This window comes from Vulpes vulpes, chromosome 6 (genome assembly GCF_048418805.1).
Source record: "Vulpes vulpes isolate BD-2025 chromosome 6, VulVul3, whole genome shotgun sequence".
NCBI classification, from domain to species: domain Eukaryota; kingdom Metazoa; phylum Chordata; class Mammalia; order Carnivora; family Canidae; genus Vulpes; species Vulpes vulpes.
The window spans coordinates 74,593,542-74,603,810 of NC_132785.1; the positions used below are offsets into that span (position 1 = coordinate 74,593,542).

A 10,269-nucleotide genomic window follows, 5' to 3' on the forward strand; every position below is an offset into this window, starting at 1 on the left:
GCTTATTCCTGGTGGAAAGAAAGAGTTCCAGGTTTCTTGCGCGCTTCTCGCTGCCTGCCCGGCTTCCCCTCCACGGGGCTGTGCTATGTGTTCTTCTCGTTCGGTCGCGTTTCTCGTTCGCGGCAAGGCGTGGGCTTGGTCGCACGACGGCGCCTCCTTTCGCCGTTCTCCCGAGTAGCTCTTTCTTTTCGGGCTAAGCTGAGGACCGTGCTGCCGACGTGCGTACGTCGAGCTTGCGGGCTTCCGAGCGAGTGCCCAAGAGTTGCGAGGGCTTTGTGGGGTGGCGGGCGGTCACGCCTACTCCAGAGAAGGTGGTTCCTACGCCGGATCCGACAGCCAAGCTGGCCGGGTAACCGGTTGCTGGAGAAGAGTTGGAGTCCCTTGGCACGGAGGTCAATTTGCATTGCACGTGAGTCGCGGGGCTTTCTTTAAAGCGGTGGGAAGGGGGGCCCGGCGCCACACCGGGGGGACATACCCTGGGTTCCGGAATTGCATGCAGAATTAACAAATTTTTCCCAGTGGCTTTAGGAGGACCCGTGGGCCTGAGCCCCTCCACCGGAGGCCGCCGTAGAGTCAATCTCTACCGAGCTTTCCGGGAAGGTCTGGAACTCTGTCATTCTGCTCACTCCCAAGTGCGTCTATATGTGTGGAGGCAGCGTAGGCCCGTCGGATGGACGGGAGACCGGGCAAGACCAGCCGGCCATCTCAAAAAGACCTTTCAGGGACGCCCGGGTGGCTCAGCGCTTGAGCGCCTGCCTTCGGCCCAGGGCGCGATCCTGGAGACCGGGGATCGAGTCCCGCATCGGGCCCCCTGCCTGGAGCCTGCTTCGGTCTCCGCCTGTGTGTGTGTGCCTCTCGGCGTCTCTCCTGAACAAATAGCACAGCACATATACTGTGTCTCATGAATGAATAAATAAAAATCTTTTTAAAAGAATACCTGGGGGATAGATCCCAGGGTACGAATTGCATGCCTCGCCTGTCAAAAAGCCTAAAGTGTATTGTATCATCACGGGTTGTGCTGTAACTTTGCCATTATTATCTTTGCAGCAATTAATAGTTATATTGACTCAAACCAGTACCATTGTGAAGGTGAGAGGAAAAACTCACCAATGCGTTTACTTATTCCTAAGGTTCTTATAGTTAACGGGGATTCCTTTCTTTTATTCAAACCCCTCCAATCAAGTCGGTTTACAAAACATTTTTGGATCAAATGTAGGGCTGGAGTATCTCTGATACATACTAGTTTTACTTTAGTATTAAAAAAAAAAAAGGTTATCAAGGAAGATGACCCACATGTAACCTACCAGTAATCACTAATAGTTGAAGTGTTGAAGTTAAATCTGACCATACCTATATACTGTGTGGAGGCCGAGAAAATTAAGGCCATTCCACCTCAAGTTTAGCGTTAGCACAAGTACAGCCATCTCGGGCCCCTGTGAATAAGAGCTGAACTCTACAGGAAAAAACGCAGAATGCCCTTGACAGAGACGGAAAGTCCCATGTTGGAATGAAAACAGAAATTCCTCCAGCCCTTCTGAAAATCCCCTAGACCAGCCCATAAAAACCCAGCTGTAACCCACCTCGGGGTCCAAGTCCCTGCCCCACTGTGTCCGGTATACTTGGACCCAAGCTCGAGCTTGCTAATAAACCCTCGTGTACTTGCATAGGTGTCGGCTACTTGGTGGTTTTCTCGGATTCGCAGTCTTGGGCACAACAACTGAGAGTGGGGAGTGGGATTAGTTGGAAATCTGTAACTGTAGGGAATCAGTACCTTCTCAGTTGCATTCAGTAGCAATATGTTATTCTAGGAAACTCAGGTGTCAAGTCCTTGTGAAAACCATTGTCCAGTCCTCCTGAAGTCAGTGCTGGCTGTACTTGGAAAACTTGAATCCAACTGTTGTTTCCTTTCACTTTGACAGCAAATAAGTGACCTCGGTGAACCTTTTCAAAAAGTGTAGCGGCCACTGCCACAGCTTTCGAAGCACTAGCCCAGGAACCGGCATCCAGAACTGAGAAATAGACTATTGCTTTATAGCCGAATTCAATTTTTGAGCTGACTCCACTAGCAGCATCTTTTTTTTTTTATTTAATTTTTATTTTTAAAAAGATTTTATTTATTCATTCACAAGAGACACACACAGAGAGGCAGAGACACAGGCAGAGGGAGAAGCAGAGGTTCCCTGCAGGGAACCCGACGCGGGACTCGATCCCGGGACTCCAGGATCACGCCCTGGGCTGAGGGCAGGCGCCAAACGGCTGAGCCGCCCAGGCGTCCTAGCATCTTTATTTTTATGACAAAATAAGTGGAAAGGTTTTTCAAATTTTGGAAAAAGTGGAGGGAATGACTATAGCTGATTTCATTTCTTCAAAATATTTTTCTCGGGCAGCCCGGGTGGCTCAGCAGTTTGGCGCCGCCTTCAAGCCCGGGGTGTGATTCTGGAGTCCCGGGACCGAGTCCCACGTCGGGCTCCCTGCATGGAGCCTGCTTCTCCCTCCCTGCCTCTCTCTCTCTGTGTGTCTCATGAATAAATGAGTAAAAGCTTTAAAAAAAAATTTTTTTTTTTTCTCCTAAGGAACCCAACCACAGGATCTTGGGAATTTTCATGCAGTGTTTTCAGTGGTTTTGCCTGTTCTGTAAAACCTGAAGCCTACTGTCTGTCTATAAGACCCTAGTAGTCCACCAATTTTTAATTTTTTTTATTGTTTTGGTAGCATACCAAACTTTGAGTTTGGTGACTTTGAGACTGTAACTTTGTAACGCTTTGCAGGCCTTAGCTGACATGTCCTAGATGTTATACTTCAGTTTCACAGTTCTTGCAATGTGGAGGCCCTATGTCCCTTTGAAGCAAGGGATTGTAACAAAGCCCAAATGCCCATTTCACATTGGCTCACCCAGGGATTCCCCTAAATAAATAAAATCTTTACTTTTTTTTTTTTATTTATTTATGATAGTCACACACAGAGAGAGAGGGAGGCAGAGACATAGGCAGAGGGAGAAGCAGGCTCCATGCACCGGGAGCCCGACGTGGGATTCGATCCCGGGTCTCCAGGATCGCGCCCTGGGCCAAAGGCAGGCGCTAAACCGCTGCGCCACCCAGGGATCCCTAAATAAAATCTTTAAAAAAAGAATGAGCTACTTACAACTAGGCACAGTTACAAAAAAAAAGAAAAAAGAAAAGAAAAAAAGGAATTCCATACATTGCCAATACCTCCTCACTCTCCCTCTTTACGAACAGCTCCCACCCACTGCCCCCTTGCAGACAGCCTCTCCTCTGCTATCCTGCCGCTACTCCCTTGTGCTGTATTCCATAAACTTCTGTCTCCTTTGTTCTGTCTCAGGTGGATTCTATCACTGCCTGAGCCTCCTGTTTCCACCAAAATGCCACCCCATATTTGTGGGCCCCCATCTGATCTGAACAGACACCACAAGGGATGCTGTGAGTTATGCGGGTGGAGAAATATAGGAAGCCAGAAACATTGCAGGTGAGAGGCCTTTTTCTTCAATAACCTCTGTCTCATTTGGAATGGGTAAGTCTATGAGAATTCAGATGTGTAGACTGAAGAGGGTTCCTTTGACTTGAATAAGTTAATGCATTTGTAGAAGTCCTTAGAAGAGCCTCATCCCAAGTGAATGCATTATTGCATGTGTAGGATTAGTATCATTCTAAGAGGAAAGTTAAAAATTATTTGAATAGGGATGTCTGGGTGGCTCAGGGCGTGATCCCAGGATCCAGGATCGAGTCCCATATTGGGCTTCTTGCAGGGAGCCTACTTCTCCCTCTACCTATGTCTCTGCCTCTCTCTGTGTGTCTCTCATAAATAAATAAATAAATAAATAAATAAATAAATAAATAAATAAATAAAATCTCTTAAAAATTATTTGAATAGACAGAAAGAAAAATTGAGAACAATGGAAAAGGAACTGTGAGGATGGCAGTTTCTCTCTCACAAAACCATCTTCCTCTTTCCTCTGTTGCCCCTGCTCCCTCTGGTCCTCCAGCATCCCTTTATCCCTTACAGCTTCAAATCAACTCCTGGGGAGGGAGAAAAAGATGAAGGCACACTTCTTTACTGGTAATAAGTCACCTGCTCTGTTTGAGGGCACAGATTCGTGTGCCTCCAGTCCTAGCCATGTCATGTCGGATCCCAGAGTCCCAGAATCAAGTCCCACATCAGGTTCCCTGCACGGAGCCTGCTTCTCCCTCTCCCTGTGTTTTTGTCTCTCTCTCCGTGTCTCGCATGTATAAATAAATAGAATCGTTTGAAAAAAAAAAGAGCAAAGCTAAAAAGCATTGAGAAACAACTCAGCCTTCACCATCTCATCCTTCACATGCCCTTCTGACCAGCTAGTTATCATTCAAAAGCTGCTTTTTCTGTATCCCAGGAAGGCTGCCAAAGTTTACAGTGTGTTTCCACTTAACAGCTCCACTGGTGGGGATGTGCACGGGCTGCTCTCTGTGGAATTCTGCAACCAGGAGACTTGGCTCCTTGGATGGAGCAAGCACACTGGGGACTATGTGACTTACCAAACCAAGGAGTATTCAAGACCAAGGGAAGCCAACTCTCTGCCACGTCCCCTCCCACCCCCCAATGTGGAAGAACTGAGAGCTTTAGAGAACTATCCAGAAGCAAATTGAAGCCTTTACTGCTACAGGTAAGCTAGCAGAAATTACAGTAGTGTGCCACAAGACCTCAAGTTCCATACTAATTTCCATCAGCAATTTGCTGATTGAAAATTTTCAGAATGGGGCACCCCCGGTGGCTCAGCAGTTTAGCGCTGCCTTGGGCCCCCAGGGTGTGATGCTGGAGACCTGGGATCGAGTCCCACATCCGGCTCCCTGCATGGAGCCTGCTTCTCCCTCTGCCTGTCTGTGCCTCTCTCTCTCTGTGTCTCTCGTGAATGAATAACAATCTTTAAAAAAAAAAATTCTCAGAATATACAGGGGCAAGGATCCAGGTGCAAATCAGAAGTGCTATCAATCTAATCACCTTTCTCTCAGCTCTCATACTGACTATCCAAACTCAAGTCAGGGTGGTGGCAGGATGGCAAGGGCACACTGTTGTTCAGATCTCCTCAGCAGCTGTACAGTTTGGGGACAATTTTTTTAAGATTTTATTATTTATTCATGAGAGATACAAATAGAGAGACAGAGACATAGGCAGAGGGAGAAGCGGGAAGCCTGATCTGGGACTTGATCCTAGGACCCTGAGATCCCAACTTGAGCCTAAGGCAGATGCTCAAACACTGAGCCACTCAGGTGCCCATTTTGGGAACATCTAAAGGAAGAATGAAGGGCAGCCCAGGTGGCTCAGTGGTTTAGCGCTGCCTTCAGCCCAGGGCGTGATCCTGGAGACCCAAGATCGAGGCCCACGTCCAGCTCCCTGCGTTGAGCCTGCTTCTCCGTCTGCCTCTCTCTCTGTGCTGCTCATGAATAAATAAATAAAATATTTAAAAAAAATAAAGTAAGAATGAAGGAAGGGCTCCTGGTTGGCTCAGTGACTTGATTTCAGCTCAGGTCATGATCTCAGGGTTGTGGGAATTGAGCCCTGTGTCAGGCTCCATGATGAGAATGGAGCCTAGTTAAGATTCTCTCCCTCTCTCTCTGCTCCTCCAGCTTTAAAATAAACAAATAAATCTTAAAAAAGAAGAAGAAGAAGAAGAAGAAGAAGAAGAAGAAGAAGAAGAAGAAGAAGAAATAATGAAGGAATTTAAAACTGTTGTGGGATGCCTCGGTGGCTCAGCAGTTGAGTGTCTGCCTTCAGCTCAGGGCATGATCCTGGGGTCCAGGGATAGAGTCCCACATCAGGCTTCCTGTGGGAGCCTGCTTCTTCCTCGACCTATGTCTCTCATGAATAAATAAATAAAATTATTTAAATGAATGAATTTAAAAACTGCTGTTGTTACCTGCTCAGAAGAATAAGAGATTAATCCCTACTCTGGAAAACCTATGAAGAGAGCAAAAGAAGGAAAAGCTATATGTATGTTATTAGTGGGACAGGATGGACATAGGAAGAAGGATTGTAGAAAGAAACTCCAGAGGGACGCCTGGGTGGCTCAGCGGGTGAGCATCTGCCTTCAGCTCAGGGTGTGATCCCAGACCTGGGATTGAGTCTCTCATCAGGTTCCCTGCATTGAACCTGTTTTTCCCTCTGCCTGTGTCTCTGCCTCTGTGTGTGTGTGTGTGTCTCTCATGAATAAAACCTTTAAAAAAAATAGTAAATGGTTCAAAGTTGACTGAGAAAATCTCTGAGGTAGGAATGGTTAGCCAACTACATGCACCAAAAACTTTTCTTGGGGGTGCCTGGGTGGCTCAGTCGGTTGAGCCTCGGACTTTTGATTTTGGCTCAGTTCATGATCTCAGAACTGGTAGAATCGAGTCCCAAGACAGGTTCCATGCTGAGCATGGAGCCTGCTGAAGGTACTTTCCCCCTCTCTCTGCTCCCCCCAACTTCTTCTCTCTTGCTCTCTCTCTATAAATTAATTAATTAATTAATAATAAATAAAGTAAAAAATAAAAAAAGAAACAACTTTTCCTTGGCCTAATAGAGCCTTACCTTTTCTGCTAGATACTGGTACTACATATTCTGTAGTTTCCTGGAAATGTCTTACTTTCCAGCTGGTGAGAGATCAATATAGGTTGTTGGTTTTTCAGGTCACCTTTCTAGTTGTTCTTTCCTCTGCAGTTCCTATATAGATAGACCTTCTGAGGAACGTGTTTTTACTTTGTTCTGATTCTCCTGTTAACCTGTTGGGGAAGACTTGCTGTGCAAACTAAAGGCTACCATACCCTATATTACAGATGAAATATTTGTGAAGCTCCCTGGAGAAAAAAGTCCCTAATTTGCTATGTGCCTTCTGAAAGAAAAGAGGTATGGCAGAGAATGATAATTCAAGAGCACTGGAAAGGAACTCAGAGTTGAAAGAAACTGGTGTACAGAGTTGGGTTTAGGGAATAATGGTACTGATTTAATTAAAGATATAGACTAAATGAAAATAACTGAGGGATCCCTGGGTGGCGCAGCGGTTTAGCGCCTGCCTTTGGCCCAGGGCGCGATCCTGGAGACCCGGGATCGAATCCCACGTCGGGCTCCCGGTGCATGGAGCCTGCTTCTCCCTCTGCCTATGTCTCTGCCTCCCTCTCTCTCTGTGTGTGACTATCATAAATAAATAAAAAAAAAAAAGTAAAGATTTTATTTATTTAGGGGAATCCCTGGGTGAGCCAATGTGAAATGGGCATTTGGGCTTTGTTACAATCCCTTGCTTCAAAGGGACATAGGGCCTCCACATTGCAATAACTGTGAAACTGAAGTATGACATCTAGGACATGTCAGCTAAGGCCTGCAAAGCGTTACAAAGTTACAGTCTCAAAGTCACCAAACTCAAAGTTTGGTATGCTACCAAAACAATAAAAAAAATTAAAAATTGGTGGACTACTAGGGTCTTATAGACAGACAGTAGGCTTCAGGTTTTACAGAACAGGCAAAACCACTGAAAACACTGCATGAAAATTCCCAAGATCCTGTGGTTGGGTTCCTTAGGAGAAAAAAAAAAATTTTTTTTTTTAAAGCTTTTACTCATTTATTCATGAGACACACAGAGAGAGAGAGGCAGGGAGGGAGAAGCAGGCTCCATGCAGGGAGCCCGACGTGGGACTCGGTCCCGGGACTCCAGAATCACACCCCGGGCTTGAAGGCGGCGCCAAACTGCTGAGCCACCCGGGCTGCCCGAGAAAAATATTTTGAAGAAATGAAATCAGCTATAGTCATTCCCTCCACTTTTTCCAAAATTTGAAAAACCTTTCCACTTATTTTGTCATAAAAATAAAGATGCTAGGACGCCTGGGCGGCTCAGCCGTTTGGCGCCTGCCCTCAGCCCAGGGCCTGATCCTGGAGTCCCGGGATCGAGTCCCGCGTCGGGTTCCCTGCAGGGAACCTCTGCTTCTCCCTCTGCCTGTGTCTCTGCCTCTCTGTGTGTGTCTCTTGTGAATGAATAAAATCTTTTTAAAAATAAAAATTAAATAAAAAAAAAAAGATGCTGCTAGTGGAGTCAGCTCAAAAATTGAATTCGGCTATAAAGCAATAGTCTATTTCTCAGTTCTGGATGCCGGTTCCTGGGCTAGTGCTTCGAAAGCTGTGGCAGTGGCCGCTACACTTTTTGAAAAGGTTCACCGAGGTCACTTATTTGCTGTCAAAGTGAAAGGAAACAACAGTTGGATTCAAGTTTTCCAAGTACAGCCAGCACTGACTTCAGGAGGACTGGACAATGGTTTTCACAAGGACTTGACACCTGAGTTTCCTAGAATAACATATTGCTACTGAATGCAACTGAGAAGGTACTGATTCCCTCCAGTTACAGATTTCCAACTAATCCCACTCCCCACTCTCAGTTGTTGTGCCCAAGACTGCGAATCCGAGAAAACCACCAAGTAGCCGACACCTATGCAAGTACACGAGGGTTTATTAGCAAGCTCGAGCTTGGGTCCAAGTATACCGGACACAGTGGGGCAGGGACTTGGACCCCGAGGTGGGTTACAGCTGGGTTTTTATGGGCTGGTCTAGGGGATTTTCAGAAGGGCTGGAGGAATTTCTGTTTTCATTCCAACATGGGACTTTCCGTCTCTGTCAAGGGCATTCTGCGTTTTTTCCTGTAGAGTTCAGCTCTTATTCACAGGGGCCCGAGATGGCTGTACTTGTGCTAACGCTAAACTTGAGGTGGAATGGCCTTAATTTTCTCGGCCTCCACACAGTATATAGGTATGGTCAGATTTAACTTCAACACTTCAACTATTAGTGATTACTGGTAGGTTACATGTGGGTCATCTTCCTTGATAACCTTTTTTTTTTTTTAATACTAAAGTAAAACTAGTATGTATCAGAGATACTCCAGCCCTACATTTGATCCAAAAATGTTTTGTAAACCGACTTGATTGGAGGGGTTTGAATAAAAGAAAGGAATCCCCGTTAACTATAAGAACCTTAGGAATAAGTAAACGCATTGGTGAGTTTTTCCTCTCACCTTCACAATGGTACTGGTTTGAGTCAATATAACTATTAATTGCTGCAAAGATAATAATGGCAAAGTTACAGCACAACCCGTGATGATACAATACACTTTAGGCTTTTTGACAGGCGAGGCATGCAATTCGTACCCTGGGATCTATCCCCCAGGTATTCTTTTAAAAAGATTTTTATTTATTCATTCATGAGACACAGTATATGTGCTGTGCTATTTGTTCAGGAGAGACGCCGAGAGGCACACACACACAGGCGGAGACCGAAGCAGGCTCCAGGCAGGGGGCCCGATGCGGGACTCGATCCCCGGTCTCCAGGATCGCGCCCTGGGCCGAAGGCAGGCGCTCAAGCGCTGAGCCACCCGGGCGTCCCTGAAAGGTCTTTTTGAGATGGCCGGCTGGTCTTGCCCGGTCTCCCGTCCATCCGACGGGCCTACGCTGCCTCCACACATATAGACGTACTTGGGAGTGAGCAGAATGACAGAGTTCCAGACCTTCCCGGAAAGCTCGGTAGAGATTGACTCTACGGCGGCCTCCGGTGGAGGGGCTCAGGCCCACGGGTCCTCCTAAAGCCACTGGGAAAAATTTGTTAATTCTGCATGCAATTCCGGAACCCAGGGTATGTCCCCCCGGTGTGGCGCCGGGCCCCCCTTCCCACCGCTTTAAAGAAAGCCCCGCGACTCACGTGCAATGCAAATTGACCTCCGTGCCAAGGGACTCCAACTCTTCTCCAGCAACCGGTTACCCGGCCAGCTTGGCTGTCGGATCCGGCGTAGGAACCACCTTCTCTGGAGTAGGCGTGACCGCCCGCCACCCCACAAAGCCCTCGCAACTCTTGGGCACTCGCTCGGAAGCCCGCAAGCTCGACGTACGCACGTCGGCAGCACGGTCCTCAGCTTAGCCCGAAAAGAAAGAGCTACTCGGGAGAACAGCGAAAGGAGGCGCCGTCGTGCGACCAAGCCCACGCCTTGCCGCGAACGAGAAACGCGACCGAACGAGAAGAACATATAGCACAGCCCGGTGGAGGGGAAGCCGGGCAGGTAGCGAGAAGCGCGCAAGAAACCTGGAACTCTTTCTTTCCACCAGGAATAAGCCAGGGGAAAGCGCGAACGCAGTCCCCCACTACCACAAATTATGCAGTCGAGTTTCCCACATTTGGGGAAATCGCAGGGGTCAGCACATCCGGAGTGCAATGGATAAGCCTCGCCCTGGGAAAACCACCTTCGTGATCATGGTATCTCCCCTGCCAGGTAAGTAT

General features: G+C 47.3%; 1 long non-coding RNA gene and 1 other non-coding gene across 2 annotated transcripts; both read right to left on the minus strand.

Annotated features, from left to right (window-relative positions):
* Nucleotides 1–9,185: 9,185 nt before the first annotated feature.
* On the minus strand, nucleotides 9,186–10,265 carry LOC140599225 (uncharacterized). The gene is made up of 2 exons (XR_012001910.1): nucleotides 9,697–10,265; nucleotides 9,186–9,586 (listed from the first exon to the last, which is right to left on the minus strand). It is a non-coding gene; the product is annotated as an uncharacterized lncRNA (long non-coding RNA).
* LOC140599469 (U1 spliceosomal RNA) lies at nucleotides 10,106–10,269 on the minus strand. Its single transcript, XR_012002362.1, has one exon. It is a non-coding gene; the product is annotated as a U1 spliceosomal RNA (small nuclear RNA).